The sequence below is a fragment of the Oratosquilla oratoria genome, chromosome 1 (genome assembly GCF_046742065.1).
Source record: "Oratosquilla oratoria isolate Oo_2021 chromosome 1, ASM4674206v1, whole genome shotgun sequence".
Classification (NCBI taxonomy): Eukaryota; Metazoa; Arthropoda; class Malacostraca; order Stomatopoda; family Squillidae; genus Oratosquilla; species Oratosquilla oratoria.
Window position 1 is genome coordinate 96,703,498 of NC_134777.1, and position 19,225 is coordinate 96,722,722.

A 19,225-nucleotide genomic window follows, 5' to 3' on the forward strand; every position below is an offset into this window, starting at 1 on the left:
TCAGATAATTTTGGTCAGAATGACTACAATGTGAAGCATGATTACAAAAAAAAAAATCCTATTTCAGATAGAAAAAAAAAAGAGGCGGACTGACGTCCATACTAAAGCCACCGTGGCGCAACTATGGAAATTTAAAGTAATTTCAGAAAAAGTCAAATCACGCTTACATAAAACATATGTGCGACCAATAAATAATAGAATACCCATACCTCTCAACACTTCGAAAAAAAAAACAGCTACGGGAACTACAGGGCTTTCAAAACCAGTTCCTCATATGAACATAAGAATGAGACTGCAAGAGACCATAAAGCCTACACTAGGCAGTTCCATGTCCTTTACCACCTGATATCCCCATCCATAAATTTGTCTAACCGTTTCTTAAGACAACCGATAGTTTCAGCGCCCACTTCAAGGTTACTAAGTCTATTCCATTCGTTGACCACCCTATTAAAAAAAAAAAGTTTTTGGCTATTTCCATCTTGAATCTAAATTTCTCCAATATGAATTCATTACCCCACCATTTCATGAAACAAACAAAAAGGTCCACGAAAGAATCAACACAGAACCTCTCAACATCAGACTCCACCGTATGGCGAATCGAACTTGGGTCAAATTTCTTGAAGACTCCACTACCCCAGAGTATCTGAAAGGAAAGGATCGACAAGAAAAAAGTATTAACCCCATATATGGTGGCCAAAGAGTCTACCAAGAGCCCAGACACAATCACCACAACCAGTGTATACATTACACCAGTGTATACATTACATCAGACCAACCTAGTAGCTCAGTAAATTGCAATGCAACCAAACAAGGAAGAAGATAGGCTAGCTAACTTAGCTATTCCCAGTGAAAACACAAAAGGTGTCGTCCTCTTTTCATTCCCCACAGTGCTGGAACACACTAGCAGACATTACACCGGGGATGGCACCTAATGCTGTGTTGTTTCGTGCCTATGCTTGCCCTCGACTGCGTAGTCGTTGAAGCGGTTTCCCACGTCCTTTTCCCCGTTAAGTCAAGCGGCTGCCTAACCTTGCATATTACTACCAATTATATGAACTCGTTTAGTTAGAGGGCAGAATAGATAAGACGGGGGAGAGGGAGGGAGGGGGGCTTAGTGCAAGGAAAAAATTAAATGGAAGGCGACCAGAGCCATGATAGGTATGGGGCAGAATTTCTCTTAATTACGAGTAGTATATATGTTTGACATTTTCCTTAAAAGAAGACTGAATTGAATTGACTGTATATAGACTCATATAATTTTTTTTATTACATAATACATATAGAAACATTCTATTTGCATACGAATTTAGGTAGAGATATATTTATTTTTTATTAAAAAAAAACTGCAAGTTATTTAGGATCAGATATAACATTAAGTTTTTTAGGGGTAACTTTAATTATTTTGTTTATCCCTTCCTTTTCGATTACCAAATTGTTGAGTTGGTGCTCTACTTTGCTAGCGCCCAGAGAATGCAATAATACTATGAGACTCCATGATAGGCTGCATGTGAACAAGTGAGCCTGCATTGTGCCACACTACTTTAATTATACAAAGCTCCAAATACTTCGACCTGTTAAATCGGGTAGCATTGTCCTTCGCGCCAACCCCCTTCTTCAACTGGATACCTTCATTGCTGCAGTGATTGGACGTGTGCGCACAAACCTGCATTGCAACTGCTTCTAGCCAAAATAGGCGAGGTACTGTGTGTTATGTATGAAGATGCCCCCTTGTTCATCGTCTACCAAGGATGATTAACCATATCAATGGGAAAGCAAACGGAAATGGCGATCAACCAAATCAGTTTGAAAATTAATGGAAAATAAAAAGCAACAAATCCAAATTCAAAGTGATTCCAATTGCAAAGTTAAAACCAACACCAATGCCAATAGGAGAAGAGCCCATAGAATAACCAGTGTCTGGCACAATGATGTCTTGTGGCCGTCGTCACGTTCCCCCTGGGGCTGGAGATGAACCGACCCTTTCCTTCGCTCGGGTTGTCCGGGAGCATGTCTGGCCCGTGGGTCCGCAGCCGGATTGGGCACACTTCCCATCCCGCACTATTTATTTTTTCCAGTTCTATCAGAATAATAATCTGAAACACTTTCTCTTTCCTCTAAACTGAGTGGCATCCGACAGGCCCTGGTGCTTTAAACAGGTTCAAGTTTGCCTACAGCCTGCATTTCTCGCTGGCGTGAAAAAGTCTTAGGAGTGCTGTAAGATAGAGTCACCCCTGAAGGCACCCGCACAAATCTTTCTATTTTAATGCAAGAAAGGCTATTACCATTTCGACTTTGTGAATACTATACTTAACATATACGTTATATAGCCGTGCATTCTGTACTGTATTGTATATATTTGAAATTAATTGAACTTTATTTTGTATAAGCAATCAAATGAATATTATTTTTTCACGTTACATTCAAATAAGTCTTGAAACCTACCTCATTTAACCATACCACTGTAAGAGTGGGCAACAGATTGATTGATTAATTTTTTCTGAGCATTTTATGCTCACAATATTAGTAACTGAACAAAGAATGTAAGTAGGAACAACTGACCAGAGATTGATGTAGTTGCACCTTCCCCCGTTATAAGTATCGGCTCGGCGTGACATAGACTTGTTCTGGTTGTGGTTTCCTTTACCAGATTATCCTTCAGAGGGGAAGCTAATACCGAAGGGGCTGCAACAGTCGCCTGAGGTTTGCAGATGATGATCCATAGGCAAAAAATTTTACTCGAGAAAATAGAGTCTTCTACAACCTAATGCACGCTGAAGTAGCCAGAAACTCCACTAGCCAAAATTGGCGAGTGAATCCCGAGCTTGTACATCTGGAAAAGGTGAGACAAATGGCAGAGAAAAAAATCTAGTTTTTGCGTCAGAGGCACAGCACAAGCCCTGTTTTTTTTTTTTTTTTTTTTAAAAAATCGTGTAGGTTGGATATGGACTAGAAGAAATCCTAGAGTAATACCAAAGAACGAAAAGAAGAAAAATTATACTGGCAGATGAGAACAAAATCATGACCAAGGGTACAATTATAAACGAAGTTACCATAGGATGGTAGGTTGCACAGTCAAATTCAGTTTCAGAGCCGGGAGAAATAGAGTGATCTTAAAGATGAAAAAGATCGAATTTCAGATGGAAGATATCAGAGCTCTAATGAATAAGAATGACAACATAACCGTGGAAACTGACGTCGGCGTTGTGAAGCAACGCGTATGACCCCAACTGATGGTGATTAAGACAATACTATTAACTGCAGTTTGTGGAGTATCAGTAGGGCTTCGGTGAATTTAAGAACATAGGATGGAGGAGAATGCAAGAGACCATGAGGCCTACACTAGGCAGTTCTCTGTCCCTTACCACCTGCCACCCATAAAGTTATCTAATCTCTTAAAACAACCGATTGTTTTAGTAGTACTTGGTTACTATGCCTATTCAAGACGTTAACCACACTCTATCGGACAACTAGCCCTTGCCTATTTCCTTCTTTAACCTAAATTTGTCCAATTTTTAAATCCATTACTACGATCTCCGCTCTCCTGCATCACCCTCGTCAAATCCCTTGATCCATTTGAATACCTCCATTCGATCATCCCGCACTCTTCGTCTTTCCAGAGAGTGTAAGATAAAGTTCCAAAACCTGTCTTTGCATGGTTAATTTCCAAGCTCTTGCACAGACGTAGTGAAAGTAAATGTTACAAGTTTTGTGAAATGCAATAGGATGAAAATACGGAATGAACATATGGAAATTAGGAGGGATGAGAGGGAACCAAGTTGGGCGAGCTCATAAACTAAAGAATGAAGGAGACTGCAAGAGACCATAAGGCCTACACTAGGCACACGGAAGGGGTAAATATTGGGAAGATAGAAATGTTGAACTGGTTTAGCGTAGTTCTAAATTCTCACATGCAGATATTAATTGTAGCCAGAGTCAACGGATCTACTCAAGAAGAACTACATTTCGGCGAGTAAACATATTTGCAGCAGTTGAGCACAAGCTTGGAAGCAGGAAATCAGACGGGTGGAAAGACAAGTTAGAGAATTTTGCAGGAGTGGCGTGGCAAAAGTTAACCGGATCATGCGAGTCATCAAAGAGGTTGGTAGAAGACTTTGGGCATCACTGAACTCCAAATAATGTATTACTCAACGTGGTTTGTTATTGCACAGGACAAGCATAGCGCCCAGTATAAGTCAGGGAATTTACACCTCTGCCCAGTGTGTATAATGATTGACATAAATATCAAGATGCAATGTCAGTATCAAGTAAAATTTGGACGTGAGCAATGTTCATTATACTGGAACTATTATATCGCTCTCAAGAATAAAACCGATTGATTACTTTTCCTGGGTATTAGGACGCCTCAGATTATCGCATTGTTGATAAACTGCAAGTGAATGACTATGATTAGGAGAGAAACCATATGAGAGGTCCAAAGAAAAAAAGAGGAGAAGCAAAACAGAAGATAAAGGAGGCAAAAAGGAGAGATGTAAAATGGGAGTGGGCTATGACAGAAAAAATCAAATGAAAGTAATAAAAAGATATTTTGGAAGGAAGTTTAGGGAGGAAGGGGAGGCGAGTCAAGTGGAGAAGAAAAGGTATAAAGTGCATATGGACAGAAGAGGGTAGTATGGGGAAGGTGGGCAGGGTATTTCAGAAAGCTTTTGAATGTGGAGTAGGCTACGGAGGGATTGGCGGTAGCAGTGGAAGGCGCTAAGAAAATCACGGTAATGGAAGAGTAAAATGGAGAAAAGTAATCAATAATGAAGTGCAAGCAGTTTTGAAAATTACGAGAGCAGATAAGGCACCTGGGTTGGATGGGTGTCATACAGAGTGTCTGAAGAAGGGAGGTACAGTAATAGTAGACTGGCTAGTGAAGTTGTTTAATGTGTGTCTAAAGGAGGATAGAGTACCGGAGGACTGGAGGAGTGCCGGTATATTTCTGCTTTACAAGGGAAAAGGAGACAAATGTGTGGTAGTTTCAGAGGGATTAGTCTGTTGAGTGTATTTGGGATGGTGTATGGGAGGGTTTTCAATGACATGATTAGAAAAGGAACAGAGGGAGTAATTGGTGGGTTTAGGTAAGGATTACGTGGATCAGATTTTTGTGGTAAAGCAGATATGTGAGAAATCTTTAGCAAAATGTAAGGATTTTTTTTTATCTTTATGGATTTAGAAACGGCTTGAGACAGGGTAGACAGAAGGACAATGTAGACGGTTTTGCAGATATATGGGATAGGGGGAAAGTTGTTATTGGCAGTCAAGAGTTTTTACGAATGTAGTAGAATCTGTGTTAGAATTGGAACTGGAGAGAGCGAGTGGTTTGAGATGGAGGTGGGACGGACTGTGTCAGGGATGTGTTATGTCGCCATGGCTCTTTAATGTGTATGTGGATGGGGTGGTGTGGGAAGTAAATGTGAGGGTAATGGGCAGGGGACTGGAGATATTTAAACAAAATGGAGAAAAGTGGGAATTGAGCCAGTCGTTGTTTGCTGGCAACACTGGGCTTGTGATCGAGTCAGAGGAGGGGTTATGGGAGTTAGTGACGGAATTTAGGAGGGTATGTAATATGAGAAAATTGAAGGTAAATGTGGGTAAAAGTAAAGTGATAAGATGTGAATGGCGTGAGGATGGCAGCGAGTTAGAAGCAAGTATTAAAGAGGAACCGACAGGGCCAAATTTGTCTATATAATGGACTGGAAACAATGATAATAACAGATAGATAAATTCAATGCTTATTTTCTTTTAAACCCTGCACTCCCACAATAGCTCCCCTTGAAACGCATATCAGATTTCGCGCCATGTACTACTTGGACAATGAAGTCGATCCTAGAAGGACCTTCGGGGCGCGTTGTTAAGATTTTGTCCTTGACACTTCATAATGAAATGTGAATAAGCTTTTTTTTTTTTTTTTTTTTTTTTAACAAGTAGTATTGCCAGGTTTAGGTAATTAATTATATATGAACAAAACAACTGAAAGGCAAAGATTTTTACCGCCAACCTATCGGTTCCTCTTTAAAGGGAAGAGGTTGGAGGAAGTGGTTAGCTTTAGGCCCTTAGGGTCGCATATGACATGAAAGGGAGGAGTGGCGATGGAAGTAAAATGTAGATTGAGAAAAGCAAGTAAATGCCTAGGGGAGCTTAAAAGGTGTCAACAGAAATAGGCATTTGGGAATGGATGCAAAGAGGAGACTATATGAAGGGATGATTGTGCCGACGGAAATGTAGGGGGGCAGAAACATGGAATTTAAGAGAGGCAGAGGGGGAAATTTTAAATGTTTTTGATATGAAATGTCTGGAAAGTATGATAAGGGTTATAAGGTTGGATAGGATGAGAAACGAGGTGAAAAGAGAGCTGGGGTGGAAAAGGAGATGGCAGATAGGGCTGATGAAAGAGTATTAAGACAGTTTGGATATATGGAAAGAAAGAGGAAAGAAACATTAACAAATGAGGTGTGGAAGACAGGAGATAGGGGTGAGTGGAGAATGGATGTGTATAGGTGATATTGTGATGCAAGTAAGGGGTGGGGTGCGTGGGGGTGGGGGGCGTGGGGTGCAGGGAGTAGTTATGTATGAATGATATTTTGACGCAGCCCGAAGTGATTTATTACCTTCTCTTTTTCTGCATTAGGGGCGAGAGATGGGGAGGGAGTGCTTTATCACCGATTAAGTGAAGCGGCATTGCTGTGGACGTGCTGTGCCTTGCTGCATTACTTCTGACCCAGGGCAGTGGGCAGGATACAGGGACGATCCATCATCCATGAGAAACTAAGATGTTAAGGTGGTGGATGGGAGTGGAATGGGTACTTGCTTTTTGATTTGGCTACCTCCTTGTGAGGGGGAAAATCCCTTGACATGTACACAGATAAATAGAATAACTATGTTGATCGGAAGACATACAAATAATTACACAAGAACAATAGAATGTGGGATGAACATACAGAAAGACCAAGGATACAACAGTAAAAATAGACGTTCATACATTGAAAATAATACAACACAGTGTAAACCACTGGTCCTTTAACAGGCGCATTGAATTGACAAACATACACTACCAAATAAATCCTGATATCATACTATTCAACAATATTGGGAGTACTAACGGGATGAAGATATCTGGTTTACGAAGTGTGTGTATATATATAAATATATATATATATATATATATATATATATATATATATATATATATATATTATATGCTAATAAGAACACGGGTACGTGTGTTCACTTATGCAAAGTAGACCACGTTGAAAAAGAAATTAACGAAGCAGAGCGCTTTCGTATATTACATCTTCAGTGCAACAAGTACTGAAGATGTAATATACGAAAGCGCTCTGCTTCGTTAGTTTCTTTTTTCCAAGTGGTCTACTTTGTTTATATATATATATATATATATATATATATATATATATATATATATATATATATATATATATAATACGAAGAAGAAAAAGTATGCAATAAATGATGGATTAGCCATTTCTGTTGAGAACAAGCCTACGGTGCAGAGCCCTCGTGGAGTTTGAGGACTCTATCCTTGCAATACAGATCGAGATAAGGAGAGGCCCCATCATGATTACAAAGGATTACAAAGGAGGAGCATGCCGACAGGAGACCTTTTGGTCCCTTTCTAGATCATATTAATAATAAAACAATAAATAAAAACTATAATAATGTAAATAACAAATAAAATACATAAATAAATGCATAGGTATAGTTAAATAATAAACAAACAGGTAAATAGTAAATAATAATAAATTGACATATAACTAATAATAAATGAAAATCAGACAGAAAAATTATAACAAAACAAAAACAAATAATATAAGATAAATTATAATCATTACAGCATCTTACTTAGGTATTTATCTAACTGATTCTTAAAGCTTCGAACTGAACTACATTGCACTACCTGTGCAGGAAGTTTATTCCATTCATTTACTACACGGTTGGCAAAGTTGTTTCTACCTACTTCCAAATTGAATATATTTCCGGACAGTTTGAGACCATTGTTTCTTGTCTGATTCTCATTCAATGTGAAATTTTTGTCACTTTTGATGTTGTCAATTCCCTTTAAAATCTTAAAGACCTGTATCAAGTCACCTCTGAGTCTACGCTTTTTTAGGGAAAACAGATTCATGTGTTTTAGTCGATTTTCGTATGATTTATTTTTGATATTTGGAATCAGTTTTGTGGCTCGCCGTTGTACTTTTTCCAGTCTGTCAATGTCTTTAATGAGATTCGGTGACCATACGGAAACAGCATATTCCAAATGTGGACGAACTAACGATTTATATAGCTTGTTAATGAGTGATGGACTTTTGAAATCAAAAGATCGCGCAATCAGTCCCAGAATCTTATTTGCTTTCTCAGAGGCTGAAATACACTGCTTGGATGATTTGAGGTCGTTACTGATAATTACGCCGAGATATTTTTCACTATCCACTTTTGTTAACGAATTACCAAATAACTTGTAATCGTACTTACTGTTATTTTTATCTATGTGCATTACCTTGCATTTACTTGTGTTAAATTTCATTAGCCACTTTTCAGACCATTGCTGTAATTTATCTAAATCTACTTGAATATCTAATTGGTTTGAGTGATCATTTGCCACTCCGCACAGTTTTGTATCATCAGCAAATTTGGAAACAGTAGATTTTAGTCCATGGTCTATATCATTTATATATACTATGAATAGAAGTGGCCCAAGAACGGAACCATGAGGAACTCCACTTGCAACACTTTTCCATCCAGAAGTTTTTCCATTTAAAACAACTCTCTGTTTTCGACCATTCAACCAATTACTAGTCCAACCTAATAGGCTACCACTTATTCCATGCAAAGCTAATTTAGTAAGTAGTCTTTCGTGTGGGACGGTATCAAAAGCTTTTGCAAAGTCTAGATATATTAAATCTATATTGTTTCTTTTGTCATAATTTGAGATAACTGTGTTGTAGAATTCGAGTAAGTTAGTCACGCAAGAACGTTTCCGTCTGAAACCATGCTGGCTATCATTCATCAAACGGTTACTTTCTAAATGATGTTCGATAGCATCTCTGATGATAGTTTCCATTATTTTTCCTACGATTGAAGTCAAACTTATAGGCCTATAGTTATTTGATTTCTTTTTGTCACCTTTTTTGAATATGGGAGTAACGTTAGCTAGCTTCCATTCTCTTGGGACATCTCCGGATATGATGGATTTCTTGAAAATAATTTCTAATGGAACAACAATCTCATTTTTCATTTCTTTTAAGATTCTTGGATGTCAACCGTCAAGCCCTGGTGTTTTATTAACTTTGAGTTTTTCTATACACCTTTTAATTTTTTCATTTGTTGTATTTACCGTAGTGAGTATGTTTACCCAAGACTTTTCATAGGTTTCAGTTTGGAGTTCACTTTGAGGTGTTTCGTTTACGAATACTGAGCTAAAATAATTGTTTAAGATATTACACATTAACTTCATTTAAATATTCAAGTTGACCGTCAGCAGATAATAGTGGACCAATGTGATTCCTAACAACCTTTTTATCTCTAATGTAACTATAGAGTTCTTTGGGATTCTCTTTGGATTTATCAGCGATGTTCATTTCGTATTGTCGTTTTGTTTTCCGTTTTGTCTTTTTTAAATCTCTCTGTATTGATACATAAGTTTCATAGTCATTAGATGCACCCGAGCACTTATATTTCTTATAAGCCTGTCTCTTTTTAGCAATACTTTTTTCAGTTTCTTTGTCGAGCCACTTTGGGCGAGCCTGATTTGGGGGACGTCTGTCCTTAAAAGGAATGTAAGTTTGAATCATCTTAGTGAGCGTATTTTTAAATATTTCCCACATCTGATCTACAGGTCTTTCGTTTAATTTTGCCTCCCAATCTGTAAGCTGAAGCTCCTGACGTAGTCCTATGAACTGAGCTTTACCGAAATCGGGTATTTTAGAAACACAAGTATCTATTCTAAAATTGTTTAGGAGTTTGAATCTAACTAAGTTGTGATCGCTATTTGCAACAGATTCACCGACTTCTACATCAGTTACCATGCTTTCGCGGCTAGTGATCAAAAGATCGAGTAAGTTTCCATATCTTGTAACTACCAACATCGCGACCTTGCCTCCCAGAACAAGACTTAAACCAATTGCTCAGGCACAAAAACCCCATCAATATCATGGGCGACCTGAATGCCCGCCACGCAATATGACACGCTAACCACAAGAATGCCGGTAAGGCGTTTTATGATAACATAAGAAGAGGGAAGATAAGACACAGAGGATCAGACTTTCCAACCTGCAATCAACAAAACAGCGCCAAAGCTCTACACTAATACTAACAAATAACGCAGCCGTCATGAGCATGTATATCACACCCGGGCCATTGAGCACCAGCAACCATCTTCCTATCATAATGACGTCATCACACAACCCGATCATGCTACGCATACCACCATGATTCGACTTCAAAAATGCAGACTGGATCTCATTCAAAGAGAACCTCAAGAAGAAACAAGGACCTGATCTCAAGAACGCTCACAGAGATGCGGTGACAGTATGGTATGAGGATATATAGTACAGGAGGAAATAGGTCACACCACAGCAATCACTTACCACAGAACAATTCCTCACCTTCACACCAGCTATACACTATTTGTGCTCCAAACTCAATACAACAATATATGCCAACTTGTTAATCAAATAGGAGTCACTATGGAACTCAGAAACCGATACAGGAAACTACAAGGCTATATGCTTCAGGAAATCAAACGACTGTATGAACAGGTATAGGAAACACTAGTAAAGGAAATAGCAGGTAAACAGACCCAAGATCACTCTGGGGAAGAAGAAAAAGAAGAAGAAGAAGAAGAAGAAGAAGAAGAAGGAGATGAAGAAGAAGAAGAAGAAGGAGGAGGTGGAGGAGACGAAGAATATATATATATATATATATATATATATATATATATATATATATATATATATATATATATATATATATATATATATATATATATTCGACATAAGACAATTGGGACAGGAGCTTCGCAGACAGATGCAAAAAATATTTAACATCAGCGATGAGGAAAACTTAGAACATGACCCAGATTCAAAAGAGATTGTTAAAAAAAGGGAATTTGTAGAAAACCAGCACTTACTACAGCCACACGACAGTGTAGATTTGACTTGATATCCAGTCACTACCTCAAAGAACAATGGGGGCCAGTCATACAACTGCTCGAAGTACTCGGAACCAGTAGGTTCTACACTTATTCATGTCTGATATTTTTGTTTGAACAGTGCTAAACCGGACCCCGGGTATGGAGCCGAGTTTCTCCAAGGCTGGGTAAACAGGTCTGAGATTATTCGCATAAAACAGCCCCCGAAATATTCAACAATAACCCAACATATCTCCCCTTATCTCTCAAAAGATTTCTTGTCCGTCGTTTTAGTGTACTGTATTGGTCCACGTCCCTAAAGAACCTGTCAGCGCGACTCATCTTTGGAATCTGTTATATTCATAATCTTAAACGGGGTTGGGATCAACTGGATCAGACACCATTCGATTTCAGGGATCGGTTTGTGTGTGAGAGAGGAGGTTGTCTGTTCTTCTTTATCTATTGCGGCTCAGGAGGCGAGGGGGGCTGCCATTAACGGGTTTACCAACAACAAAGGGGAAGAAAGTCGAAAACTTTGTGGTTGAGAAAGGCAGGAAGACTTCATAAGCGAGGTAAACTAAAATGAGATGTAATCCGAGAGGATGTTGGGAATTAAATAAATTTTATTGGGAAAGACCGCATGTGCGCCTGTGGGAGTGATGATTCTTTGCATGTTTTATGTGTTTGTGACATTGGACTTACATGTAGATTCTTGCAATAATTAATTTAAACATGACAGGCACATAACCCGGCTCTAAAACCTCCAAGATGCCCAGTGTGCTCACTCATGTAAACATCGCAAAGTTAACCCGCTTTCTTTAAGCTCACCCTGAAAAGGCTGTTTAACGGAACCTGGGAGGGAAGTCGCATGACAATATTTGGTCACTCTGGGCTTTCGCCAGTACATTAGGGAGCGTGTCCATCGTGATTAAATTGATTGTTGACGGCTGGAGACTAATATTTGACGTCCCTCTAGAATTGTTGATGGTATGATATAATTGGTGCTCCCAGTAGCACAGACTAACTCCAAATGTATTCATTTTATCATTCAATTATACTGTGCATTAAGAAGCCCAGTATAAATGAGTCAATAATTTTATTCACCACTGGGTAATACAAATTTATTCACCCCAAAACATACCAAATAGAAACATAAAATATATTTACTTGGCTCTTTGTACAAACAAAATTACCACCACATGTATATAGCACTAATCAAATGCACAAAAAATATGAATAGATATAATGAAAATTGTAAATATGAACTTATAAATAAAAAAAAATCTTGCATGAAATTGGAGCTCTGTTTTAGGGGTAACTACATCATTTTATGGTTTCCCTAATGTTCTTTCACTCCGAAATTTGTGATAAACGCTAAAGCTACAGCTAGTAAGTTTCTACCTGATAAATCTGAAGATTCTTTTATTCTTAAATGCTTTTAGAAATGCCTAATCTGCCTTGGGACTTCGGATTATTACTCTGGAATGCCAGAAGGAGCGAGCCAGCCAGCTAAGGTGCTCTGCCAACGCAAGCAAGAAGTGACGGCGACAAATGTACAGTTTCAAGACTCCCCCTCAGATTTCGAACCGTAACCCATACGAGTTTCACCAAACGCCTTCATAAATCTATGTGTCCATAACTCAAAACTGTTTTGAGCATCAAACCTGTATACTTCCAAGAGTTTGACGCTGACCTGCGACACTGCCTATCCAATTACCTCGTGAATGTGTTTCCTGAAGAGGCCGCACAGTTCCATCCCCTAACCTGTCAGCTTCCGTGTGGGTGATAGCTAAGCCATCCTCCAGGGCGGGCTAATAACCGCAAGCCCGTGTGAGTCTCGTGGAGCCCAAATTTAAATCAACACCATGGGCAAAATCTCAGGTGATTTCCTTCACCGTTGGGGCTTACCCTAAGCAGAACGAAATCACCTGGGATTAACCACGATTACTTATGCACTGTGCATCATAAATGTGAACCGATATGCCAAATACTGCCTCGAGTTGGGATGACTGGAAACCCGCAGCCCCACAGCAGTTGGCAATGGTTCTCGGGCCATGCTGTAGAAATCTCTGGGGAGAGACTTAGGAATAATGTCCGCGTTGCATTTGTCCAGGACTCCTTGTATGTTTAAAAGATTCGGAAATACACACACTAAGGTGAAGAGAGACCCCGGGCCACTCGATGTTGCACCTCCAGATGGGAGTTGACAGGGTTTGTCGGGAGGGAACGCCCTTCGCATTCCCATTTGTAACCCACTTCGTACTATATAATTTTTGGGCATTTTCCTGGTCCCTACTATCCCAGGGGACGGCGACCAAGTCCCAGGGGATCTCGTTGTGTCCAAATTGTTACCCCGAAGTCCAAAGGCCATGTGACACAAATCAAAGCAAAACCGATGAGAGGTGAGGGAGGGGATGAAAATATAAAATGCCGAGAATAGTCGCCATACAAGCCAACAAATACTACTCAAAAGGAATTCTATCCTTGAATTTTATACATTACTATAAGCAATTGGGTGCATGAATCATCATTTGTCAATAAACTCGAGTGATTCATTGACTCACATGGACCAATAAATGGTGTATCAACATTGATACTTGATCATATTGTGAACTTGGTTCTACTTTATCTTTAACCCATTCAACTCCGATGACAAGATGTCTTGTCATTTGGTCAAATAAAACAAAAAATCATAATAAAACAACAAAATGTTTGATGATCAAACAGCACCAGAAAAATATGACGTCATCAGTCCTCCTCGAGGAGGACTGATGACGTCATATTTTTCTGGTGCTGTTTGATCATCAAACATTTTGTTGTTTTATTATGATTTTTTGTTTTATTTGACCAAATGACAAGACATCTTGTCATCGGAGTTGAATGGGTTAAAAAATGCAATAATGGATATACATATCAAGTTGGTGCAGTTTGATATCAAAATAACACAATTTCCATTCTTAAGGAATTAATATCTATTAAAAAATTATATACCTATTGAACAAAATGTAAAGAACGACTTGTTATGTAACTGAAACTGATAAGAAAATGGTCATATACTGACCGTTATCCGATAAATTAGTGGAAAGCACGTTACAACGAAATTTGTCTATTTGTGGAAAAGTACGTGAATTACATCTTAGAAAAGAAGTACTGCGAAGAAATGGAGAAAAGAAAACCAGATGGACTAAAAACTATAACAAAATAAGAAATGGACATAGTGTACCCGAGAAAATAACACTGAAAATAAACACACTGTGGTGGGGGAAAAGAATACTGCCACCAAGTTTTCCCACTTGGATCGTAAGAGGCGAGAAGAAAGGGACGGGGAGAGGGACTAGGCATCCTTCTCCCTGTAGCCCCAAGGGGCAATTTCCTAAAACAAAAAGAAAAGGCATAAGGGGTGCTGGCGGGCCTCGGGCCAGCACCCTAAGGTTTGGGTCTTTTAATGTGCGTGGATGTGGTACAGATGAGAGTAAAAGGGAAGAGATAGGTAGTATGTTTGTGAGAAGAAAGTTGGATGTGTTGGCTTTGAGTGAAACTAAGTTGAAAGGGAAGGGTGAGTGTATGTTTGGGAGTGTAAGTGGGAGGTTATCAGGAGTGAAGAGAGGGCGAGGGAGGGAAGGGGTGGCTATTCTAGTAAGTGAGGAGATAGGTAAACAGGTAGTGGAGTGGAAGGAGGTTTCCTCAAGGATAATGTGGATGAAGGTGAAACTGGGAAAGGATATGTGGGTCTTTGTAAGTGCATATGGGCCGGGCAGTGAGAAGAGCATGGAAGAAAGGGAGGCCTTTTGGATAGATTTAAATGAGTGCATAGAGGGTTTAGGAAGAAATGTCAATGTAATAGTACTGGGAGACCTTAATGCTAGAGTGGGAAATGGTCCAATCGATGGAGTGGTTGGGAAGTGTGGAGTTCCAGGAAAGAATCGTAGTGGAGAGTTGATGGTGGAAATGTGTCTAGAAAGAGAGTTGATGATAGCAAATACAGTGTTTCGGAAGAAAGTCAAGCATAAGTACACATGGGAGAGGGTGGTGGAGGGAAGGGTGGTAGATAGAGCGCTAATGGATTATGTAGTGGTAAATAGGATTATGATAGGAAGAGTTAAGGATGTACATGTGCTAAGGGGAGAGGGTGGGGAAATATCAGATCATTTTTTGGTGGAAGGTAAGTTGAGAGTGGAGGATAGATGGAGAAGGAGGAAAGGGACAAAAGGTAGGGAGGTTCTTAGAGTGAACTCCTTGAATGAAAAGGAAAAGGAGAAGGAGTACGAAAAGAAGCTGAAGGAGGAGTGGGAGGGAGTAAAGGATAGAGCAGAGATGGGTGTGGAGGAGGAATGGGGATGGTTCAAGGAGGGAGTCTTAAAGTGTGCAAGGATGGTGTGTGGAACAAGAAGGACAGGGGGGAAATAGAAGAAAGGGTAGTGAATGGTGGGATGAGGAAATGAAGAAGGTTGTAGAAGAGAAGAAGCGAGCATTCACAGATTGGTTACAAAAGAGGACAGGGGAGTCATATGAGACGTACAAAGAAAAGAAAAGAGAAGTAAAGCAAAAGGTAAAGGAGGCAAAGAGGAGAGCAGATGTGAAATGGGGTAGGAGTAAGACAGAAAATTTTGAAAGTAATAAAAAGATGTTTTGGAAAGAAATTAAGAGAGGAAGAGGAGGCGAATCAAGTAGGGATGAAAAGGTAAAAGGTACAGATGGAGAGTTGATAATGGAAGAGATGGCAGTGAGGGGAAGATGGGCAGAATATTTTAGGGAGTTGCTGAATGTGAAGGAGGATAGGGAAGGAAAGATAGCTGCAGTGGGAAATACGAAGAAAATGAGAGTGATGAGTGAGGAGAATGGAGGAGAAATAAGGAAGGATGAGGTGAAGGCAGTTGTAAAGATGATGAAAGCAGGTAAGGCAACTGGTCTGGATGGATGTCATGCAGAATGTCTGAAAAAGGGAGGTTCAGTGATGGTGGACTGGTTGGTGAGATTATTTAATGTTTGCTGGAGAGAGGGTAGAGTACCGGAGGACTGGAGTAGTGCCTGTATAGTTCCTCTTTACAAGGGAAAAGGGGACAAGTGTGAATGTAGTAATTTCAGAGGGATTAGCCTGTTGAGTGTAGTAGGGAAGGCTTATGGGAGAATCTTAATTGAGAGGATTAGGAGAGGAACAGAAGGAGTAATTGGTGAGGAACAGTGTGGATTTAGGACGGGTAGAGGTTGTGTAGATCAGATCTTTGTGGTAAGACAGATATGTGAGAAAGCTATAGGAAAGGGGAAGGATGTTTTTTGGGCTTTTATGGATCTGGAAAAGGCTTATGATAGGGTAGACAGAAAGGCACTGTGGGAGGTTATGCAGATTTATGGGATAGGAGGAAAGCTTTTGGGAGCTGTCAAGAGTTTTTATGTGAGTAGTAGAGCATGTGTTAGGATTGGAAATGGAGAGAGTGAGTGGTTTGAAGTAAAGGTGGGACTTCGTCAAGGATGCGTTATGTCGCCCTGGCTGTTCAACTTATACATGGATGGGGTGGTGCGAGAGGTGAATGCTAGGGTAGTGAGTCAGGGATTGGAGATGGTTAAAGAAAATGGAGAAAAGTGGGAGGTGAGCCAGCTGTTGTTTGCGGACGACACTGCGCTTGTGGCAGGGTCAGAGGAGGGATTGAGGAAGCTGGTGGCAGAGTTTGGGAGAGTATGTGATAGAAGAAAGCTAAAGATAAATGTGGGTAAAAGTAAGGTGATGAGATGTACAAGGGGTGAAAGTGGCAGTAGACTGGAAGTGAACATTAAGGGAGAGCGACTGGAGGAAGTGGATAGTTTTAGATACTTGGGTGCAAGTGTAGCAGGAAAAGGTGGAGTGAAGGTGGAGGTAGAATGTAGATTGAGAGAAGCGAGTAAATGCCTTGGTGGTTTAAAGAGTGTAATGAGAAATAGACATTTGGGAATGGATGCGAAGAGGAGACTGTATGAAGGAGTGATTGTGCCAACAGCACTGTATGGGGCAGAAACGTGGAACATAAGAGAAGAAGAGAGAAGGAGTTTGAATGTGTTTGAGATGAGGTGTCTGAGAAGTATGGTGGGGGTTACTAGGCTAGATAGAGTGAGAAATGAGGAGGTGAGGAGGAGAACAGGGGTGAAAAAGGATTTGGGAGAGAGGGTTGATGAAAGAATATTAGGATGGTTTGGACACATGGAAAGAATGAGTGAAGAAAGACTAGTAAAAGAGGTATGGAAGGCAGATGTGGAGGGAGTGAACATGAGGGGACGTCCTAGGATGAGGTGGATGGATGGGGTGAAGGGGGCTTTGGGGAAGAGGGGAATGTCTGTTGAGGAAGGAAGGGAGAGGACGGAAGACAGAGGTGAGTGGAGAATGGTTGTATATGGATGATGTTGTGACTGCATGAGGAGGAATGGGCGGGGGGGTGGGGTAGTATGTGTGAGTAAATTTTTGACGCAGCCCGAAGGGATTTCTCCCCGTCCTCTCCTTATATGCAAAGGGGGACGGAGAGGGGGGGTCGCCGATTAAATGAAGCGGCCTTGCTGTGGATGTACTGTGTCTTGCGACACTGCTTCTGACCCAGGGCGGTGGGCAGGGTGCAGGGATGACCCGTCATCCAGGAGGTGCTCAGATGAGAGGAGGGGTGGGAGGGGTGTGGAGTGTATTTAGGGATGAAATGGGTGGGAGTGTTTTTATGCCTTTCCCTTTTTGGCTACCCCCCTTGGAAGGGGGAGAAAGCCTTGGTATATGTATGAGTATTTTAACTATAGATGAACTGTTAGGGAAAGAATCAACCAATCCATTGCACAAAGTCTCTCTTGCGGGAAACACACGGCAAGTGGCAACTGCCCCAAGAAGGGGTTACCACACTGGGCAATTTTCCCTCCCACATCCTACCTCCAGCCTCCATTTGAAAAAACTATGACTTCATTTACGGAAATTAAACTTTTCTAAGAACATTTCAATAGTATGCCTAACATTAGCATAGGTTTACAATCTCTTAGTCCATCATTCAGCTTTGCTATATATGACTGAAAGATGATTTGATTTAGTACCTTCTTTGAAAATAAAATTAATACAATATGCGACAACTAATTGCAATGGAAATGTGAATTTGTCCAATCAACCAACCTTGCCGTAGTGACTATTAATGATTTACGGACTATAACCTCCAGTGACAATGACTAAACTCCAATAAATTGTCTAATAAACCGATTAATGTGATAATATTGTAAATAGTTACCTTACAAAAGTGATTGTGAATATACATATGATACATAATATCTACATACCAAGGAAAAGATTACCAAGAAGATCTGATGTCGTGCAGTTCGCCTGACCAGTGTAGAGGTTGCACCTGTCAAAATACACGACGAAACAATACATTTTAATTAGTTACCTTACAAAAGTGATTGTGAATATAAACATGATACATACCAAGGAAAAGTTCATCAAGATCTGATGTCGTGCAGTTCGCCTGTCCACTATAGAGGCTGCACCTGTCAAAAAACTCAGACGAAACAATACACGATATGGAAATGTGATTGTACCGGGAAAACCAGCCAGAATGTTGGAACAGCCTTTCAAAAGAAGCAAGTCCGTGATCGATAATGAAAGAAAAGTAGACAACGAAAAATGATGAATAAGAGTTAAATCTCAGTACAGCATTTGACACCGTAGATTATATGTAAAGGTTTAGAAATAAAGAGGTGCAACCAGAAACGCCTCAAAATAGCTGGAAAGTTATATCACGCATCTACAAATAATCGTATCAATGAATAAAAAAAAAAAAAAAAAAAAAAAAAAACGGCGGGGAAAAAAAATTCATTCGCATTTTGAACGTCGCTGTCAAACCCAAGTAAAATAAAAATTCTGTTTCTTCAATGTCCACTAAACCCACAAATCCAGGATTTGCCCCACTGGTCCCAGTGAACACCCACAAACCTATAAAGGTGTTATCACACTGGGCTATTTTCCCTCCAACCTCCGATTATCGTCGGTACCCCCAACCTCCGATTAATCGTCGGTACCCCCAACCTCCAGAACTATCCCCGCCGTCAAATCACTATGGCAAACTATTTTTTCTCAACAAAAACACA

At 40.0% G+C, this 19,225-nt stretch overlaps 1 protein-coding gene across 1 annotated transcript in view; it reads right to left on the reverse strand.

Moving 5' to 3' along the window:
* Positions 1–18,475, reverse strand: part of LOC143023970 (putative flavin-containing monoamine oxidase A) — a 264,982-nt gene extending 246,507 nt beyond the window's left edge. Inside the window, exon 1 of the mRNA XM_076182948.1 lies at positions 18,419–18,475. The gene's annotated coding sequence lies outside the window, so the exon portion shown is untranslated. The remainder of the gene's footprint in view (positions 1–18,418) is intronic.
* Positions 18,476–19,225: the final 750 nt, after the last annotated feature.